The sequence below is a fragment of the Pteropus vampyrus genome, unplaced genomic scaffold (assembly GCF_000151845.1).
Source record: "Pteropus vampyrus isolate Shadow unplaced genomic scaffold, Pvam_2.0 Scaffold82, whole genome shotgun sequence".
Classification (NCBI taxonomy): domain Eukaryota; kingdom Metazoa; phylum Chordata; class Mammalia; order Chiroptera; family Pteropodidae; genus Pteropus; species Pteropus vampyrus.
The window spans coordinates 3,161,213-3,176,527 of record NW_011888863.1 but is presented as its reverse complement, the minus strand read 5'-3'; positions in this window follow the sequence as shown (position 1 = coordinate 3,176,527).

Below are 15,315 nucleotides of genomic sequence, written 5' to 3'. Positions count from 1 at the left end.
TAAGTCATATATGTGTATAGTTTGGTTTGGGGATCTGAACTAGAGTTCCTATATTTTATTTAGTTTTTCCTCTATAATTTATTAGCCCTTTAATATAGGATATATTTCTTAAAAGTTGATTTCCTTATAAGTGATTGTAACTCTACTTCAAAGTCTGTTGGAATTGTTATTATTAGCTCCTTAGAGATGGAAATTTCTTTTTAACACTTTCATGCTTTGGGGTGGGAATCTCTTTCCTTTTCTTATACCTACACTGCTCTGTGACTTTAAGTGTAGGTCCTACTCCTTCAATTATCGAATTTCTTTATTTTTTTTAATTTTTATTTTTCCGTGTTGAAACTCCTCGGACTAGAAGAACAGGCTAGATGGAGATGTATCTAACTTATACCCTGTAGTGGTCCTGGGTGCTAGTAGATGTTCCTACTATAGTCTGAGCCTATAGGGAAAGTCAGACGTAGCAGCAACCAGCAGATGTTTTTCAAGGTTTGAAGTAGACTGACTGCCCATGATCCGAGATGGAAGACAGGACAGACCAAGTGAATAAGTAGGACAGAGTCCCTAATGTTTCACACTGTATAATGGAAAAAGGACCATGTTTGGGGTCTACATTTGAATAAAGAGCTGAATACTTAGTCTTGTGGTCTTGGGCACATTTCCTATACTCTATAAAACTCAATTTACTCATCCATAATGGGGAACATTTAGGAAGTTCTCATTATCAGAGGATAATTGTTACCATAATTTAAAAGTTAAATATCTGAATGAGGACCAGTATTTTATAATAAATATGGAAAAAATTATGGTATATGTATTTTATCATAATTTTAAAAATTAAATATATTTAGGTTACCGTTGCACCCATTCAGTAATAAGACTGAGCAAAGGCTGAATCACATTATAAATCTTTTAGCATAATTTTTCTGACACAATTGTATGATATTATAGATTGACATCCCTCAGTTTACGTTTGATATTACATCATAATTATAGCATTGCTCTTGAAAAAATGTTTTCTGAGATTTTGATATCCATATTTTTCTGTTTTAAACCATTGTTTGTAAGTTTCCACAAAGTTAAAAAGTTAAAACAATTGAACTTCTTTCTTTTATTTCTTCACACTAGAGAATGTCAACTTTAGGGCAAATTCCTAGAAGTGAGTCAAAGGGAAGGTACATTTTACATTTCCAAACCTACAGCCAAACTACCATCCAGAGGCTGCATTAATTTTCACTGTTACCAGCAAGCACTACAAGAAAATTCCCATTTTCCCACATGCTTGTTCACATTAGGCTTTGTCTGTTTTTAATTTTGCCCAAGAAAGAGAGACAAAGACCTTGGCATGATATTACAGATAAACATTTAGTGTTAAGCAGCAGAGAAGTTTGTGTAGAGACTCATTTCGTAATATATCAATTTATTAGTAATTATTTTCATGTTCTGATGACTTTCACTTCCTTGAACAATCTTATAACAATGGAGACTCAGGGAACAAACACCTGAATAAGGAGTTCTCTCTCTCTCCATCTGATAAAGTTATAAAATCTAAGTTAGATAAGGTACCTAAAATGACAACTACTTCATAGGCATACAATCTAAGTTCCTCTTCTTCCTTTCAGTTTTGCAGGTAGGATTGAGGGCAAAATTGTGTAGGGAATTAAGTCACAAAACCTGTGGTTTGTCTGAACACAGAGAATTCAAGAGAGGTCCAGGACAGGCAAGATCATTACTAGTGTTGGTTGTTTCTGTGCTGACAATTTTCTTTTTGCTGGATACTTTTATAAACCTAGAGATAGGGATCTTGAGGGAGGAGTTACTGGCTCTCCCTCTCATTCTACTACACTCTCCAACGTCCTTGAGTCAGTGTGTCATTTTCAGAGGGTTAGGTTAGCATCATGCATTTTATGCTGACTTGGTTTCTTGGAGGAAGTAACCCAAACGGGGCTTTCAAAGAATTGATTTTTTTTTTTTTTTTCTGATTAGGCCTCACAGGATCACAAAAAAGATCTATCTTCACTTAATAAAAATAAGAAGCCATTGATGGGTTTTAGGTAGAGGAGCAACATCATATTTACATTCAAAAAATACTCTGCCTCTAAAGTAGAGAACTGGTCTGTGGGAAACCAGAGTGGATATTAGTGGACCATTTGAAGACTGTTTGCTGTTTTATAAGTATTAAGTTGTATATAGTAAGCTGTCTGGGGCAAGAGTACCTCAGTAAGCAGAAATGAATATCTGATCTACTTGTAGGTATGCCCCACCAGGGCTGAACGATGCAAAAGTTATCAGATTATGATAAATCAGATAAGTTCAAATTGTATAAGTCATGTTATACATCAAGTAAATTTCTGATTTAAATTCCCATGTAGATTTTCTTATGGAATAAAAGTATGTCAATTAGCTAATAGAAATTTTTGGTTTGCTTGACAATTACATTTCTCATCAATTGCTACATGTTCTTTTCTGAGTTACATTACCCTTAACTCTGTATTAGTTTCTCTGAGTTTGATCACCTCTGACAAAGTTAAATTTCTGGTCATGCAAAGCTAAGACTCAAGCTCTAACTATTCTAAGCAATCTAGATAAAGTTTCTTATTCACATCTTTGTATTGTTGTTCTATGAGTACACAGTTCCTACGGTAGGATCATTCTGGAGTAAAATTTGTATAAGAGGATTAATTTGCATGCTACTTAAAAATGTTAATACATTTAAAATTGACCTATTTTAGCACTTGAAATGCTTATTAAAAGATTCATTCGCATATGTAAAATGGCCCACTTGTAGGTCAGATTTCCTGGGAAAAAGACCTTGAAGCTCTCAGACTAATGTGCAGGAGATTTACTGCAGAGTGATCTTTGGAACAGCTCAGGTGAGAAAGAAGGCAGCAAGATTAGGCAGAAGGAGAAGTTGAACTCAGATGCAAGTGCAACAGAGGCCTCAGCCTATCCCACAGAGAGCTCTGGAGTTGCGATGGCCCTTCGGTTATCCCAGTTGAAGCAAGGGTCCAGGCCTTTGCACCCCAACCTCAATCAGCTTTTAAATGTGGGACAGACAGCTCACTGGGCTGAGGAAAAAACTGAAGAGGGACTCAACTGTGGATTGTCATAAGCTAATGCTCCCAACAGGATGGATTTGGGTGGTGCCCCACAGCATTCACTAACAGCTCACTGAAGGGTTTGTCCACGGCCTAGGCCCATTAAATTGCATATGCCAATAAAACACCACTATTTAAAAATGTACCACTTTGCCTCCTGATATAATATACTGAGGTCACATCACTTCTGTAGTACCCTGCTTACCCCCAATCTAGTCATCAAACAAACAAAAAGTGAGAAATACTACATAAAATAATTGGCCTATACTCTTCAATATATAAATGTCATGAAAAACAGACAGAAATTGTTTCAGATTTTAAAAGACGGAAGAGATAAGACAGCTAAATGCAACGTTTAATCCCCAATTAGATTTTTGATCAGATTTTTAAATTATATTTCACAATAAACATTATTAGGACAATTGTCAAAAATATAATTAAGATCTATAAATTAGATAGTGTAAATTTTTCTAATTTTGATAATTATTCTGTAGTTATATAAGAGAATATCTTTGTTCCTAAGAAATACACACAGGAATATGTAAGCATAAAAGGATAAAATGTTCCATCTGAATGGTACATTTATTTCTATCTCAAATATTCCCAATTTTGCCCCAGGAAAAACGACAGTATCTGTCAGTGGAGAAAGTGACATTTTCAGTAACTAGGATTAATTACATCTCACAGAAATGTGTTTACCTAGAATGCATATAGGGAGAATATTTTTTTAAGGGAACCCCTTCTGATAGCTTTTTACAAAAGCCATTACGAAATGACTTTATATTTTTCAGACTTGTGCAACTACCTTCTTCCTGCCTATCTATTTTATTCTTTTGGACCAAAGACCCTGTATCATGTACCTTCTCTTTGATATTTATTAAAGAACAATTTGTTGTGAACTAGTTCCATATTATGTAAATATTGTTAGTGAACCTCCATGGGAATTATAGTATCTAAACAATGGTAAAGTAATCCCTCTATGTTCCAACAGTGTTTGAATCCTGCTGAGTCCTTCTGAATAAAATAAGAATAATATTGTTATAAACTTTTATAGTTACATAGTGCTTTCATCAAAAGAACCCAAAACAATTTACAAGCATTAAGCAAATGAACACTCCTGTGAGCACACTGCATATTCTCATTTTAAAGACAACTCAACTGAAGAGAAATTAAAAGTAAATAGATAAATAGATGGATATACATATGTGCATCTATGCATACATATCCATACATACTGCGTATATTTAAGTTATTATATGAGATATAAAATTAATAGAAAACGATGTCTAACACATAGGCCTAATCTCCTATATTTACTTATCTTTATGCCTCTAGTATATAAACATGTATAGGGTGACCAGCTCATCCCAGTTTGCCTGGGACTTTCTTGGTTAGCACTGAAAATCTTATGTCCTGGGAACTCCCTCAATATTAGGCAAACAGAGCAATTGAGCAGTCTAACTATATATCTTCTACTTTTCTTCCGAAGTAAATGAATAAAAGGTCACTATGAAAGTCAGAGATCCCACTAGTTAAGCCATAAATTATAGAATAGCCTGGGGACCTGTGCACTTAAATTCTCACTTCGTCCTGTAACATGAGTGAGAATTGGGTCAAACATGGACTTTTGCGTTCTCAACCAAATATTTTAACTTGACTGTTTTTTGAAGAAGTAGAAATGTAAATAGTAAAAAACAGAATTACGTGTTGTTCCTTGCCTTTTGCGAGACCAATCTTAAAATGTATAATACTGAGAAACAGAGGTTACAAAAGTTCTAAGGGGCTTGAAACTTCATAATAGGAAGGTTCACTAAAAAAACATAAAATGTCAAAAAACACATCAACAGAACTCTCGAGATGGTGTGAGGAAAAACAGACTTTGGCAAAATAGAAACAAGAAGTATGTTAATAAATGTCTTCTATACAGTAACATTAGATCTTGACCCTAGCATCACAATCATCATCATCCCATTATAAATTAGTACTGTAGAGATTTTCAAATTATTCATATTTTATATATTAAGAAAGACAAGATTAAAGGTGACTAAAATGTATGACACAATCATTCATATATAGCCATGATTGTTAACTTTAATTAATTAATTCTTATATTATAACTCCTCCTTAAAAATGAAAACTAAATGGAACAAAAAGGAAGCATACTAAGAAATCATTCTTTCTTTTATACTCTTTATATCCTGTACATATTTTATCATAGCATTTGCAACATTCCAAGCACCCAGAGTGATTATTAATATGTAGTAAGCATTCGATTTTGAAGAAAAAATTGGGAGAAAGAAAATGATTCAGGCAACTGTAAAACAGTCAACCGAAAATTGGCTCTTTTAGGGACACAGGTACTAACCAGAGATATGAAGGCCATTATTCTAATTTGGGGGGAGAGGTATAAGGACACAAAAACATAAGATTATGCACTCTACCACTAAGATTAAAATTATGCTAGGAAGCTATGATTAAAAGTTTTAAAATGCCTTGTGTTTAATACAATAGTTTAAAGCTCCATATAAGTAAAAGTCAAATGAATGATAAGGACAGTAAACTCAGAAAATACTGCAAGACCACTGTGGCCCAGAGTAAAATAAGTGAGGCCTTAGTTAACCTTCTCCGAGAACCCTTCCCTGATGACCTAAGATAGGGTTAGATATTCCTCTCACGGCATCCCTCTAATAGTATGGAGGTATTGAAATTGACTATTTTCTTCTGTTTCTGCCAAGAGGTGAAAATCTCCTTGAAGGTTGGAACTCTATTTCATTCACCACTGCACCTCCAATAGCTGCCATTATGCCTGGCAAATAGAAAGTCAAAAAGAAATGGTTTCTGAAAGACTGACTGAGTAAATGAGTGAATAAAAAAGTTATTTGGGGTGAATCTTAAAGGATTTGGAGAAATTAAAGGATCTTACATTCAGGGACAGGGAGAACTATATGGGCAAAGGTGCAGAAGCAGAAACAATGTGTTCACAGAGCAGTGACTAGACAAGAAGTTCCAGGAAGAAAAATGTAGAATATAAAGTTAGAAAGGTAAGTTGGGTTTGAACACTGAAGTCAGGATTTTTAATTTAATGTTCTGGGCAAAAGGAAGGCAATAAAGGTTTGGATTAGGAGATACTGAAATCAAAGAAATTCTTAAGGATGTTGGTCTAGGGTCAGGGAACAGGATGGATTAATTGAATGAAGAAAGTGAAGACACAGAGATCAATTAAAAGGCCAGGTCAGTGGTCCAAGTAATAAAGACAAGAACTTGGGAGGTGGCCCTGAAAAGGTCAAAACAAGTAGTGTAGGGAGGAGGCAAGAGAATTAAAAATGTTAATGAAGCTACATTCAGAGACTGCAATATGCTAATCAGTCCTGCAGCGCCAGGAGGACACCTGCAGAACAAAGAAAGATGTCTACTGGGATTGCTAGCAACCCCCTTTCCCACATCTGTGAAAGGAAAACAGGAACAACAGAGTGTTTAAGTGGCTGCCCTACACAAATAAAACTGTTCATTCCCTATAGCTAAAACCCCAGAGAACCTATGGATGAAAGGCTGGCAACTGCCAGCAGGCCTTTCAGGCTACATACTCTTCCCCTTCCCCTCCTTACTATGTGTCCATATAAAAGGAGATGGGTAAACAAAGGCTTTAAACTGTAAATCACAGAAACTAAAGAATGATACATAAACTGAATTCCCAGAATACTAGGAGCCCCTCTCACTGTCTTTCTTTCCGTACTCTTTACTCTGTCTCTCTCACTGTTTTCTTTCTTAGTCCCTCTCACTCTCTGCCTCTGAAAAGAGACTGCGCTGTCTGTGGAGTGTTGCTCCTTTTCTAATAAATTTTCCTTTTGACTCTAACTTTGGCATGTATGTTGAATTTTTACTACACTCTCCACCAAGGACCCTCTTCTCTCGGTGCATGCTTGGTCTCCCTACCATATTTGGGGAAATTTGCCCCATCCTGCATCGCAAGGACAGGCAAGAGAGATATTTTGTTTGTTTGTGATCCTATCATAGAATAAATACATTCAGGAGAGATTTTGAAGAGACGGTTAACAGATCTTAATAGTAGATTGGCTATGGGTAAGGGCAGAGAAGGAAGTAAAGAATTACATACTTGAGCCTAGATGAATTAATGAATTAGTTTTAGCCACATATATATTTTTTTAATTCAGGGTAGAGAGATGAATTTGATGTTGGAACGCTGTTCTTATAGCTAGTTTTGAAGATGGTTCTAAACAATCCCACCACCCTAATTATACACTTGAGCTGCTTCTCCCATCAAGAGGGGGTGCTTGCGATCTCTTTCCTTGAATCTGGCTGGGCCTAGACTGCTTTCACCAATAGAATGCAGAGGGAGCGAGGTCCTGGGGCTTCCGAACTCAGGAATTAGGAAGGGCTGGCAGCTTCCACTCTTCCTTTTTGGGGCTCTGAGCCATCAGATAAGAAGTCTAGGATACCATGCTGAAGAGAGATGGCCATGGAGATAAGATGACGCATGGAATATTATCAAGGCACCAGACATCCAGCCCCAGCTGCAGCCCTAGCCGTTCACTATCTGACTAGTGAGACTCATAAAACTACTCAGCTAGAGCCATCCAAGTCAGGGAATGTAATACAAATGGTGGCTATTTTAAGCCACTAAGTTTTGGGGTGGTGTGCTACACAGCAGTGGGTAATTAAAATGATTTTTTCTGATGTAATTATGGTATAGTCAAGTGAAAAAGTTCTGTAGCAGAAAATAAAACTAAGTTGCAAGCCTGGGAAATGTACAAAAAGGGCTGTCTTTTGCATGAAAAAGGGAGTAGACCACTGGTCAGAATTCTTTATGATTCCCTTGCCATGGACCCAGGAAGTAAGGTGGAAATTATGCTAATTTTTGAAATTCTGTAAATGGAACCGTCATTCACTCTCTCCTTAGTCTCTTCCAATCAGGCAAAATGTCAAGGATCCAAACGTTTACCTCCCATCTACATCATCTCTGAAGTAGGGTTACCAGATAAAATACAGGATGCTCAGTTAAATCTGAATTTCAGATAAACAGTGAATCATTTTTTTATTATACAGGCATACTCATTTTATTGCACTCTGCTTTATTGTGCTTCACAGATATTGCAGGGTTTGTTTGTTTTTTTCCCACAAATTGAAGATTTGTGGCAACCCTGTGTCAAGAAGTCTATCAGTGCCATTTTCCCAATAGCATTTATTCACATCATGTTTGTCACATTTTGGTAATTCTTGTGATATTCCAAACATTTTCATTATTATATTTATTATGATGATATGTGATCAGTGATCTTTGATATTACTATTGTATTGTTTTGGAATGCCACAAACCACACCCGACTAAGATGGTGAACTTAATGGATAAATGTTGTATATGTTCTGACTGCCTCACCGACCAGCCTGTCCCCATTTCTGTCCTTCCCCTTGGGCCTCCCTATTCCCTGAGACACAACAATATTGAAATAGGCCAATTAATAACTCTACAGTATCCTCTGAGTGTTAAAGTAAAAGAAGAGTCACATGTCTCTCACTTCAAATCTAAAGCTAAAAATGAGTAAGCTTAGTAAAGAAAGCATGTCACAAGCTGAGATGGGCTGAAAGATAAGCTTCTTGCACCAAATAGCCAAGTTGTGAATGCAAAAGAAAAATTCTTGAAGGAAATTGAAAGTGCTACTCCAGTGAACACACAAGTGATGAAAAAGCAAAATAACCTTATTGTAGTCCTAAAACATGCATGAGCTGCCATGAAAACAGAAAAGTCAAAGAACAAACCTCATTCTTGAAATCTGAAAATACAATTGCCAAAAAATATTTAAAATCTTGGAAGATGAAACAAGGACATTTGACAAAATATAGAATAAAAAGACATTAAAGTAAAAAAAAAAATATATATATATATATATATATCAGGGAAAGTTAAAAAATAAGAAATCATTCCAGAAAGTCCAAACTGGCCAAAAAGCATTTCTGAAACAAAAAACAGCACCATGATAAAAAAGCTAAATGGAGAAACACGCTGTCTTCACAGTGTAAAAATCCGCTGATTGCAGAACAGATCAGTGGGGAAAAAACAAGAAAGAAAAAACCCAGACACATCACTGGGAATGTATAAAGATAAAATCCTAAAAGCTTCTAGAAAGTTCACATATACAATACACACACACACACACACACACATACATACACACACATCATCATCATCATCAAAGGAATGAAAAGGCAGGCATTCCTCAGCTTTCTCATCAATGGTAGTGCTGTCAAAATCCTGACAGATAACAAGTCTCAGCCTAAAATTCCATGTCCAGCCTAATTATCAGTTAGGTTGAGGGCAGAATACAGACGTTTTCAGATATGTAAGAATTTGGAAATTTTACTCCCCAATGCATCCTTTCTTAGGAAGTTACTTGAATATAGTCTCCAGAAAAATAGAAATAGTAATCCAGGAGAACGAGGAAGGGCAGTATCAGGATGGCATTTACTTAGAGGATTTAAGAGAGAAATGCCTTCATTTATGCAGCAAATATTTATCGTATACCTATTACATGCTAGGCACTCTTCTAGGTGCTGGGGATTCTGTAGTGAACAAGTAAGTCAACATAATGCTTATATTCCAATGAGGGAGCTAGAAAAGAAGTAATAAATATGTACATAATCTATTTGTAGGAAGTGATAAATGCTATGAAGAAAAATAAAGCAGGGAAAGGAGAGTTGTGCTAGTTCAGGCAGAGTAGACAAGGAAAGACTCTCTGAGGGGTGACACTTGAGGTGAAGCTTGAATGAAATGAGGATGTGGGCCTTAATGAAACTCTGAGGGAGGAGTATTTCAAGAATAAACCAGCATGTGCAAAAGCCCAGAAGTAGAAATGAGCTTTGAGTGTTTGAAGAGTGAGAAAAAGGTAACTGGGAGTGAAACAAAGACCGGTAGGAGATGACATCAGAGAAATAAGCAGGAGCCAGATGATGAGGGCCTTCTCTGCAGTGTTAACTGTAATGATGAGTATTTGGAGGATTTTGAGCAAGAGAATGAAGTGAGCAGGACAATAAGAGTAATACAAGAAAAGGATTTCATGGGTTAGAAGGTGCGATTGAAATGATAGAAAATATTAAGGATCAAGGCGAGAATGAAAGAAAAAAATGGAAGGCAATTTGCACCTATGAGAAAAGAAAATAAATGTAATCATAGCACATTATATGCCTCTCCATTGAAAATATTTAACTCAACACAATAATATTAATATTTTTTACTGACTTTGAACTTTTAAGATGGAATTGGAGGAAGTATTAAACAGAGTAAGCAGAACGGCATGGTAGGAATGAGCATGGCTTTTAGAAGACTGAATTTGAATCCCAGCTTTGCCACTTATTATGGTGTGACCTTAAGAAAGTTATTTAACCTCTCTGTTCTTCAGTTTCCTTACCTGTAAATTGAGAATAATAAAAGTACCAACCACATATGGCTATAAAGAGTAAATGAATTGACACTGGTATGATAGATGGAACAGTTTTACACATGGTTGACTTTAAATTAGTGTTTCTTAAATTATCAAGCATGATATGATTAGAGGGTATTGAAAAGTGCTTCATCCAAATCTCTCTCTCCTACAGGTATAAAATTCCATTCTTAGAAATTTTGTTCAAGACAATAATCTTTTAGAGCCCCCTATGAAGTAAAAGTTCTTTTGAGAGGAATAACATTCTCATTTATTCCAAACTTGTTTGTATTAATCGAACCCTTTCCAACTTTGATCCTTGTCTGAGTGCAAAGGCATCATGGTGGGCAGTTGAGAGAATGAGAGAGGCCGATTTGCTAGGAGAGTAAAAAGCTTCAAAAAGGGAGGTGAGAGGATAGTGCCAAAGGGAACGAGCTAGAACTCCAAGACAAATAGCCTCCCAATTTGGCCAAGAACCAGACTTGACACAGAATCCTGGCTCTTTTTTCCCCTAAGGCCAGTCCCGTCTATGTCACATTGACATAAACCAGGATAAACTGGAGAATGAATTCCAGGTTTGGCACAGGCTCATGTTATTTATTACAAACTAAAAACCCATGTTGTTTCTGGGGCTGCCATAGTGTCAAATTCCAGGGACCACTTTCTTCACAATTATATTTGTCCAAGGCTCACTGGCTATTACAGTAGACTTGATCCCAAAGGGTGGCCCCAGAAACAGTTAAGCCTCAAGGGCTTGGGAGGGGCTGTTTATTCAGGCAGGAAACAGCTCACAGAAACACCCGCCTCTGGGAGTGGTTGCCTTGGGAGACCTTTCAAACCCCTCAGACTGGGGCCTCTGGCTGGCTAAACTCCTCTACTGTTACCACAAAAACAGTGTCTGCATTTGAGTGGAAAGAACATGTGCATGAGTTAGGACTTGCTCCTTTTCAGGATGAGAATTTCTGATCCACAGACAATCTTTTTCGGGAGCTGATGAAATCTGAAATATGGCCATACAGAGTAAGGTTTGTTAGGCTTTTAGGTTTCACTTTGAGAGAAACATGATACAGGAGGAAACCATGCTGGCTTAGACAGTCACCATCTGTATTTGTATTTAAAGTATAGAAATCATAAAATATTAAGGCTAGAAGAGACTTTACTTATTATCTAGTCCCCCTTCCTTCTTCTTAGATATGAGGAAGCTAAGATACGAAAAAGTATCTGAGAGTAACTGAGATTAAACTCAGGCGTATTGACTTCTAAGATAGTAATTCCTCGGATATCATTTGTAACCTGGAGAGGTTTGGGATTAGACTCTATGAGGCTTGGTGAAAATACTATATTTTCTTTGTATGATATGACTATCTACGCAAATGCTAAAATAATTTCAAATGCTGTAAAAATTTTAACAGTTTTTACATGGTTTAAAATGTTTTAGTCTACAGTCATGCCACCCTGAACAAGCCGGATCCTGTCTGACCTCGGAAGCTAAGCAGGGTTGGGCCTGGTTAGTACCTGGATGGGAGACCACCTAGGGTGCTGTAGGCAGAAAAAAAAAGTTTTAAAAGCTGTAAAAACTTAAAGCCATCTATATCTCACAGACACCTGTAACATGTGACATGCCCACTGAGAAATTCAACAAATCAACTCACCTTAAGAGTCAGTAAAACAGCTAAAAGAAATGAAACACTGCCATTTGCGACAACATGGATGGACCTCAAGATAATCATGCTAAGTGAAATAAGCCAGACAGAAAAAGTTGAAAATCATGTGATATTACTTATATGTGGGATATAAACCTAAAAGCAACAAATGAACGGGACAAACAAACAGAGACTCATGGACGTGGACTATAGACTAGTGGTTACCAGGGTTGGGGTGGGAAAGGGGAAGGTAGTTGGGGTAAAGGGGGTCAAATATGTGGTGACAGAAAGAAATCTAACTATGGGAGGTGAACACACAGTGTAAATATATATATGTCTTACGGTTATAGTGTAGAGCTGAAACATTGGTTTTAGTTAACCAATGTCACCATAATTAATTAATTAATTAATTTTAAAAAATAATGATAAAAAAGACTTGGTAAAGTCTTCTAAAGTACAATGTAATTGATGAAAAAAAAGTATTAGATATCTCCCTTACGGGCCCGTTCCCACCTAAATGGCCAGTCTTAGAAATCTGAGTGTTTGTGAGGGCAAAAGAAATTCAGAAGCTTAGGGCTGGCAATGGCCAGGCCAGGCTAGGCTAGTCCAGTTGAGCATATCCTCTGTACTGGGGGCTCAGGGGCTCTGAATCCAGAGAACCCAGGAACTGGAGACAGAAAGGAAGGATGGGCGGAGACAGGAAAGTTTGGGAGAAAACAGGTAGGAATCAGACACATAGGACTTTGTTCAGCTAAGGATGAGCCCATCATTCTGAAACTATCTCAGCATGGTCCATCATGGCTTAGGCTATGAAGTGTATCTGTCCTGAAATATAGCAATACTAATATGAGATCACAGTGATAAAATGAGCAAATGTTAAAAAACAAAGTGACTGACTGCTTAAAAGTGGGGAGGTAGAGATGGAGTGGGGAGGGCAGGATGTCAGGGAAGAAAGCAAACTTTCCTTAGTAGGGCAGTATTAGTGAACACTAGCCTCTGCTACTCAACACTTTTATCCCTCTCTCACTGACTAAACACTTACACTTTTTTTTTTAAATGAACTTTACTTTTTCAGAGCAGTTTTAGGTTCATAGCAAAATCGAGTGGGAAGTACAGAGAGTTCCCATAATAACATCCCAGTGGTACATTTGTTACAATCGATGAACTTACACCATTATTACTCATATCACTACGTATGTCTATAATTTACATTAGGGTTCACTCTTGGTGTTGAACATTCTATGGATTTAAAAAAAAAAGTATGATGAATGTAATCCACCATTATAGTATCATATAAAATAGTTTCACTGCCCTAAAAATCCGCAATGCTCTGCCTATTCATTCATACTTCCCCTCTAACCCCTGGCAAACACTGATCTTTTTACATTTCCAGAATGTCATATGGTAGGAATCATAAAATATGTATACTTCTCATATTGGCTTTTGTACATTTCTCCATATCATTTTTGGCTTGCTAGATCATTTCTTTTTAGCAATGAATAATATTTCATTTTCTAGAGGTCACAGTTTATTTATTCATTCATCTACTGAAGGACATCTTGGCTACTTCCAAATTTTGGTAATTATGAATAAAGCTGCTATAAGCATCCATGTGCAGGTTTTAGTGTGGACATAAGTTTTCAACTCCTTTGGGTAAATACCAAGAAACGCGATTGCTAGATCAAATGGTAAGAATATGTTTAGTGTTGTAAGAAAGAGACAAACTGTTTTTAGAAGTGGCTATACCATTTTGCATTCCTACCAGCAATGAATAAGAGTTCCCGTTATATGGATAAACTTATTTTTTTAATCGGTAAAATGTATATGTCGAAACAGGTTTACTAACTAATTCACTTCCACTAGATGAAGGACAGGAAATGTTCTAAAAAAATAATTTTAACTATTGGTTCCCATTTTTCAGAAGCTCTCTTCTCTCTTCAGTTTTGTTTGTTTGTAATTCTATGTACCTAAAAACATGCTGAGAGGTACAAGAAAGGGTGAGTAAAACAAGCCACTCACTCTCAAGAAGCAGCACAAGGCCACACACTAATTGCTTCAGGAATTACAGCTGACCTCTAGTGCACTTGTTCATTTTAAAACTATCCAAATTAGGTGGGCTGCTGCTAATAATGAGTGTTGTTTGCATTTCCTTTTGAGGTCAATGTCTACTTCAGTGAGACTGGAACCAATTTTCAGTTCCTTAGCTACATAAGGAGTTGATAGAAAAACCAAAGCGAAAGGGCACTACTTTCCAATTCATTTCAGTACAATGTTGGAGTTGATTTGTTTCTGCCAGTGTTATTGTAGCATCCTTTTAAAATCACCCCTCCCTATCCATTTCCACCCACAGCTGTCCACTGGCCTGCCTCTTTCATCTGGCTCCAACGCCTTGGTTCTACCTATTCTAGTCAAATAGTTTCTTTCTAAAATACTCTCCCTTGGCTCACTGACTTGAAGTTGACAACTTACTCCTGAATAATTTAACTTCTTTCTTGGAACTGTCTCCTCTTAAGACTTCTCTTAACTTTCACTTTTGACCGTAGGAAGAAAGTAAAGGTGTTAGAGACTCACAACGTAACTGGCTAAGAAGTACATTGACCATTTTTCCCCGCTCCTGACAGCAAGGGCTTTTACTCACCCTGACATATGGGCATAATATTACCTTAGCTTGATCTGTATTCATCATAATTCCCACCTTTACTCACACTTGAGTATGATGATTTGACTGTGATACTCTCTTTTAGTTAGGAGGGGATGGGGTATGGAAAGAAAAGATAAGATTGATTCATACTATAATTCAACTTCGAACAATTGCAGCAATATCAACTATAATTCAATCTAAAATTCCATAATATTTGGTAACATTGTTCTCAGAGGTAATTTTGAAATATGCATCAAAACCTTAAGAATATCTATATTAGTCAAGAGTCTTGGTGGCCTAAAGACAGAAAGCTAGCTCAAATTATTTTAAGCAAAATATATTACTTATATGTGGGATATAAACCTAAAAGCAACAAATGAACGGGACAAACAAACAGAGACTCATGGACGTGGACTATAGACTAGTGGTTACCAGGGTTGGGGTGGGAAAGGGGAAGGTAGTTGGGGTAAAGGGGGTCAAATATGTGGTGACAGAAAGAAATCTAA